At 42.3% G+C, this 7201-nt stretch overlaps 3 non-coding genes across 3 annotated transcripts; 2 read left to right on the top strand and 1 right to left on the bottom strand.

The window, feature by feature from the left end:
• The first annotated feature begins 2515 nt into the window (after window positions 1-2515).
• Window positions 2516-2588, top strand: TRNAV-UAC (transfer RNA valine (anticodon UAC)). The gene has a single exon. It is a non-coding gene; the product is annotated as a tRNA-Val (tRNA).
• Window positions 2589-3959: 1371 nt separating this feature from the next.
• On the bottom strand, window positions 3960-4032 carry TRNAV-UAC (transfer RNA valine (anticodon UAC)). Its single transcript has one exon. It is a non-coding gene; the product is annotated as a tRNA-Val (tRNA).
• An 816-nt stretch (window positions 4033-4848) lies between these two features.
• On the top strand, window positions 4849-4921 carry TRNAV-UAC (transfer RNA valine (anticodon UAC)). The gene has a single exon. It is a non-coding gene; the product is annotated as a tRNA-Val (tRNA).
• The last annotated feature ends 2280 nt before the right edge of the window (window positions 4922-7201 follow it).

The following is a 7201-nucleotide window of genomic DNA, read 5'->3' as shown; positions in this document are numbered from 1 at the left end:
AACGCCAGTAGAGAAATAACAGAAAAATTAGCCATTTTTTGCAAACTGGTTGTTCCGTTTCATATTGGAGAGACCTGCACTATGTTATGAATCAGGGAGGAGCAATCGTTTAAAGAAAGTTCAGCATACACATTCTCATTTTCAGAAGATAAAGATTGAATGCCTGGGTTATCAGCAGCAGAATCGCATTATTTTAAGCAGCCAGTATCAATATTTGTTGAAAGCTGGATGAGACTGTCAGTTACAGGGCAGTTCATGACACTTGGTACATTAGAAGAATGGCCTGAGGGGCGAGTTGGTGCATGATGAAATGAACGGCGGCGCAACTGCATGGATCCATACTTCAAGAGTGGTACCATGTTCGCAACTTTCCAATCATTATGAAATTTGGAAAGACGGGAAAGTTTGAGATTTAAAACTATCAGTGAAATGCTGTTAGCACCTCTGCCTTTCGCCAGACCAGTGAGGCTAAGTAAAATGGCCACGACAAATAAAAGTACGAGAACTGGGCCTGATTGGTTGTACATCATGCATGCAACGCGCTATTACACTTTACTGACGAACACGAAACATATACAAGGTGTGTCACCTAAGATTTTACACAATTTTTAAAAATCGTTTTTTTAAGTTAGAAGAGCGCTTTTTCACGCATGGCATTCTCAGCGCTGCATTGCATAAGAATACACCTAATATGTGCTTACTAAGAGGCTGGTTAACTAATACTGAATAGTTAACTTTTTAACTATCTATGTTAGGCTCCTTAAGTATTGAAAGGCTTGTAGCCCATCTTAAGATATATCTATATGAATTTAGATATCAACATCAATAGCCATAGAATTTCGAAAACGAAGTTACTCTCGGCATTGTGGCCCAACTAATTGTGGCTGTTTCGACGAGTTAGGTGCACTGGAGAGGTTGCTTTCACTGCAAGCTTCTCGAAAGCGCATGTAGTTTGTTGGGCTACAGCGCCGAGGGTAAACGTGTTTTCGAAATTCTAAAAACTGATATAGATATTACTTTCGGTGGCCTACACGCCGCTCAATAGGTAAGCAGCCTAACAGTAATACTTAGAAAGTTAACTATTTAACATTAGTTAACCAACCTCCTAGTTAGCACGTCATAGTTTTATTACGATGTTGTACCACTGACAATGCTACGTCGAAAAAAAGCGCTCTTCTCACACAAAAAGCCTATTCTTAAAAATTGTGTAAAGCCTTAGTGAAACACCCTGTATGTCTGCCATGTGATTTGTTTCGTATTCGTCTGTAAAGTGTATAGCGCGTTGCATGTATGATGGCTACGATGCAGCTCAAAAACTCCAAACCACCACTAAACTAAAATACCGCGGGCAAATTGCCTAGTTAGCCTTCTCTGCGGAATCGAAAGCTCAGAATTCTGCATACCTGCATGCTTACCTCTAGTCTGTAGCAGGTGGCACAAGAATTATTGGTTGGAAGTTGTCAGCGATTGTTGTAGCTTTTTAGAAGTCACCAAGTATTAGCAATCCTTCACGTCCTTAGCCCGGACACTGAAGCTTTTCTTTCCCCCACGTTTTCCGTTAGCTTCAAGAACTTTCATTCATTTACAAAAACTTACATTGCCCTTGAAAAATGCTTCTCTAAGGTTTGTTTAATTTGAACCTGTGTATTGATATGTGAGATGCTGCTATTTGCCATAATGGGTCACTGCCCTTTTTAGATAGAATTACGCACAACACAAAATGCATAGAGTAATGCAGGGTTAATGCCGAACTTCAGTTTTGTGAAAATATGCCACGTGCATGATGCTCTGGAACGTTGATAAATTGATCAATGAACATAGAACGTAAAATAAAAAAAAGAAAAGTCGCTTTGAAGAAATGCGGTGTAGCTCCATTTATATAACAAAAAAGGAAAAAGAAAGCCCTACTACGTTCTTTTACTTGAGTCTGGCGAGGAATTTTGTTTGAAGTCGCGACTACATTCATCTAGATGTCCACCAATAGCAAGTATTACGCATGCACTGGAAACCGTATCCATGGCCGAATTTCTTTTTTTCTTTCATGATGGCTGAATTTCTTAACGACGCTTCTCTTAATTCATAGTTTGCGTTTTCATTACAGGTCGTTCTTGCTATTTTTTTTTATTGTAGGTCGTTCTGGCTATGGTGCCGTAGTAAGCAACCAACATTGCTTGCAAACTATCAGCCATAGAAAATAAAACATAACATCGCGTTGTTCCACTCGAGATCGAAACGAGGACCTTTCGCATGTAGAGCGAACGTGACAACCACTACACTACGGAACTAGCTGACAATGGCGTTCTCGGGCTTTGTTTTCTGAATATTATCTTGCTGTCACCAGTCATGTTAAGCAACCTGGTGGCAATACCACTCTACAGGAATGTGTTTTGCAACAGTTATTTATTTGCCGGATCTGACATATTAGCGGCATTAGCGGCAGCAAGAGCAATGAACATCACAAGCGGCAACAAAAGAATTGTTGCAAAATACTCTCCCGAGACAAGCAATGTCACCTGGTTCCGTAGTGTAGTGGTTATCACGTTCGCTTTACACGCGAAAGGTCCCCGGTTCGATCCCGGGCGGAGCCACATCCATTTTTTTTTCATCATCATCATCAACCTGACTACACCTACTGCATGGCAAAGGCCTCTCCCATGTCTCTCCAATTAACCCTGTCCTTTTCCAGCTGCGGCCACTGTATCCCCGCAAACTTCTTAATCTCATCCGCCCACCTAACTTTCTGCCTTCCCCTGCTACGTTTGCCTTCTCTTGGAATCCACTCCGTTACTCTTAAGGACCAGCGGTTATCTTGCCTTCGCATTACATGCCCTGCCCAAGCCCATTTATTCCGCTTGATTTCAACTAGGATGTCATTAACCCGCGTTTGTTCCCTCACCCACTCCGCCCTCTTCCGATCTCTTAACGGTACACCTATCATTTTTCTTTCCATAGCTCGCTGCGTTCTCCTTAAATTAAGCCGAACCCTCTTTGTTAGCCTCCACGTTTCTGCTCCGTAGGTGAGTACCGGTAAGATACAGCTGTTGTATACTTTTCTCTCGAGGGAGATTGGTAAACTGCCATTCATGATCTGAGAGAACCTGCCATATGCGCTCCACCCCATTCTTATTCTTCTAGTTATTTCCCTCTCATGATCCGGATCAGCGGTCACCACCTGCCCTAAGTAGACATATTCTCTTACTATTTCCAGCACCTCGCTACCAATTGCGAACTGCTGTTCTCTTGCTAGGCTGTTGAACATTACTTTGGTTTTCTGCATGTTAATTTTTAGCCCCACCGTTCTGCTCTGCCTGTCTAGATCATTGATCATGCTTTGCAGTTCATGTCCTGAAAATTGATTGCCCTTGAAAGGTGCTTTTTAAAGATTTGTTTAATTTGAACTTATGTATTGACATGTGAGATGGTGTATTTGCCAGAATAGGTCACTGACCTGGTTAGACAGAATAACGCACGACACGAAATGCATGCAGGCTTATGCATAGAATAATGCAGGGTTAATGCCGCACTTCAGTTTTTTTTTTTTTAATTGCCTCGGGCATGATGCTCTGGAACGTTGACCAATTGATCAGTGAACATCCAACTTAAAATAAGGAGAGAAAAGTCGCTTTGGAAAAATGCGGTGGAGCTCTATTTAGATAAAAAAGAAAAAGAAAAACCCTGCTACGTTTTTTCACTTGAGTCCGGCGAGGAATTTTGTTTGAAGTCACGACTACACGCAGCTGGATGACCAGCAATAGCATGTATTACGCATGCACTGGAAACCGTATCCATGGCCGAATTTCTTAACGATGCTTCCCATAATTTATTTGTTTGCATCTTCATTATGGGTCGTTCTTGCTATTTTTTTTCTTTATTGTAGGTCGTTCTTGTTGTGGTACCACAATAAGCAACCGACATTGCTTGTAAACTATCAGCCTTAGAAAATAAAACATTACATCGTGTGGTTCCGCCCGGGATCGAACCGGGGACCTTTCGCGTGTAAAGCGAACGTGATAACCGCTACACTACGCAACCACCTGACAATGGCGTTCTCGGGCTTTGCTTTCAGGCGAAAGCCTTTAATGCCTCATCGTTGTCGACAGAAGGCTCTCAGCAGAAGCTTGTCAGCAGAGGTGTCACGCTTTTGACGGGTGTCCACCGAGCTATGTGAGACCGTTACTGCGTAATTTCCTTCCCTCACACACAATTTTCATTTTCTTCATTACGGCCCCTCTTTCTTCATTCACTTCCACTTCCTCCCTTCCTGTACCGTGCGGTTCAGGTGTTCACCGAGATGACAGAAAATTACTGCGCCATTTCCTTTCCTTAAAAAGCATTGCGTTCAAAGGGCAAAGCATCACTCCGAACGGGTGGTGGCCTTCCGTGGACTCCCTGGCAGCGCTACAACACGCTGTCGCGTTCCACTCCGAAAGTCGAAGCATAAGCGTCAATAATTAGCATTTAATCATTAATCAGTAATTATATATTGATTAGTAAACTGGCATTACTTAGTAATTAGTCATTAATTATATGTAACGTCCTCCAGTGGTGACGTCACCAGTGCCACAGAGGCAGTCAAAGTGGTGCGCAATGCGCTTTCTCCTCTGCGCACTTTAGACAGTCAAAGCGCCCCTGATTTTTTTCTGACTATTATTTTGCTGCCACCAGACATGTTAAGCAACCAGGTGGCAATACAAATCAATGGGAATGTGTTTTGCAACAGTTCTTTAGGTGCCGGCTTTGACATATTAGCGGTATTAGCGGCATTTGCAGTAGCAAGAGCAATGAACGTCACTAGCGGCAACAAAAGAATTGTTACAAAACAGAGACCCGAGGCTTGCACAACAACCTGGTTCCGTAGTGTAGTGGTTATCACGTTCGCTTTACACGCGAAAGGTCCCCGGTTCGATCCCGGGCGGAACCATATTTGCTTAATTTTTTTTTCTTTACTTAACCCAAATATGCTTCAGCTTCACGAAATTGTCAAATTTAACATAATTTTTCATATCAGGTGTTTATTACAGTTTACAACTCAGAACCATCTAGATATTGATGAAAATATGTTTTTGTTTTTGAAAATATGTCTCACAATGAGGGACACTAGGGGAATGCACTACCTGTTGTGTGTGGCAAAGCTTGAAACGTTTGACATCGACATCAATCACATTTCTCATCACGCCTGGTGGTTTTCTCTAGACAATGAACAAACCTTGTTCGTTTTTCTTGCGCAATCAAAATGTAGACGATGAGGTCGAATCTGCTCACAGCTTGCAGATAAGCCTGACGGCTCGTACTGCGCTAAACAAACGCACAGAACTGAACGCACACAACGCAACGCTTCCACAGGAAGAGCTCAGAGCATCTTGAAGCTACGCAAGCGGGCGCAAGCTTTCTTGGAATAAACTTTTAGAGTTAATGCGCAAAAATCGATGTCCTACATTTATGACACTTGGCATATATGGAATAAAATATCAGTAAAAATAATTAAACACTTTTTTCACTTCACGTTTCATTATTTTTTGTTCAGTACTCAATATATGCTCTGTGATATAGCCTCGTTCTTTCTTCGCGCACTCCGGTAAATGTGAGCGCTATATCAGAATTTCAGAATTTCGGCCAAGTAATCATTAATAAATAAATAAAAAGTGAAGCCATTTAGCTTATTAGCATTTTTAAAGATTTGTTTTTTATTATAATTGGGGAAATGCGAAACTGCCAGCAAGTTGGCTTCGTTCATCGCCATATTAAAGCAGTACATTCTACACATGTCAGAATGTGCTAAACCCAACCTGGTTGCGCGCACTTTTATCATTGTTCATGCAGTGATGCATGCAATTCATCCCTGTTTATACTCAGTTCATTTGTGCCACGTTACTGCACTTTCAAGGTTTTCTACATAGCTTACTTTGGCGTGTGTTGCGGCAACGGTAGCTGACGTCTAATAAACCAATTCCTCGCAATTTGTGAACTGGCTGGCGTACACTGTAATGGACTTTAACTTCAGCGCCGCTGTGCGTCGGCCGCAGGGTCTGAGGCAATGTTACGCCTGGAAGCAGAGCACCAGCTGTCTCCAACCGACACAAACACACCGTGCCGCATTGTCTCGGACCCAGCCCCCAGCTCTCAGTAGCTCTAAAGTCAGTGCAGGACGCGCACTCGAGCGTTCGTGTTAAGCCTGCTGTCGGTGGTACTCAAATTTACCATGCGGCACTGGGAAAACGGACTTCGCTACATTTTAGATTGCATTGCATGGGGAGAGGGGCGCTATCATTTCTCCCTGCTGCTCTTCGTCCATTAAGGTTTATATATATATATATATATATATATATATATATATATATATATATATATATATATATATATATATGCCTCGACATAATACCCAGCGTGCTGGCAAGAAAAATATGAAAATGCGACCACTTGTGGTCTCATTATTGGTCGCTAGGCATGGCATCCTGGGAACATAAGAGCAGCTTCTACTCCGTACAATCGGTACGTCTAGCCTGTGTTAAATGCCATTCTTTCTTCTGTGTTCTGTGTTAAATGCCATTCACGTGAGCATCGTGTAAAAATATTAATGCAAAGAAAGGGGAAGAGTTGTGCGGATAATGTTATATTTTGAAAAAATCGATACATAGAGGCCCATGGCAGAACTTTGAAGCTGCGAGAAAAACGAAAAGATTGATATGGGGAGAGGGTACTCTAAATTATTTCAGCTGAATTCTAGTTTCGTAGTCAGGTAGAAAACTTGTGGTGAATGGCATTGTTTTTCGCAGTCTGATAAATCCAGCTTAACAGGTTAACTCCTTTTTCTTTGTTGTCGTGCTGACCATTCGATGCTTCTTCGCCGGGAGAAACCGAGAATGAATATAATGGACACGTGTTAGAGCGCCAGTGTGCGAGCGAAGAGACCTACCTCAAACTTCGTTGGCGTGCTGCGAAATAAGGCCAAGCTACTCTCTGTAGGCGGCTACTTTGGACCCCTTGCTTACTTTGGTAAGATTTCGTTGCAGCCGCAAGCCTTGCACGCCCTGCTACGAGGCTGCTAGCTTATTGGGATCACATAAGGTCTTGGGTGAACCACGGGTAAACAGCTATCATTCTAAATATCTGAGCTAATATTTTGATTACTAGCCAACAGCTTCTGTTAACTTGCTCATTTTTTTTTGCTTTCAGCCCACATGAGCGCAGTTTTGAACGTTAG

Source organism: Amblyomma mixtum, chromosome 3, assembly GCF_055824585.1.
Source record: "Amblyomma mixtum isolate Tamu chromosome 3, ASM5582458v1, whole genome shotgun sequence".
Taxonomy (NCBI): domain Eukaryota; kingdom Metazoa; phylum Arthropoda; class Arachnida; order Ixodida; family Ixodidae; genus Amblyomma; species Amblyomma mixtum.
The sequence above is the reverse complement of the archived record's forward strand: the minus strand, read 5'-3'. Positions and strand labels throughout refer to the sequence as shown.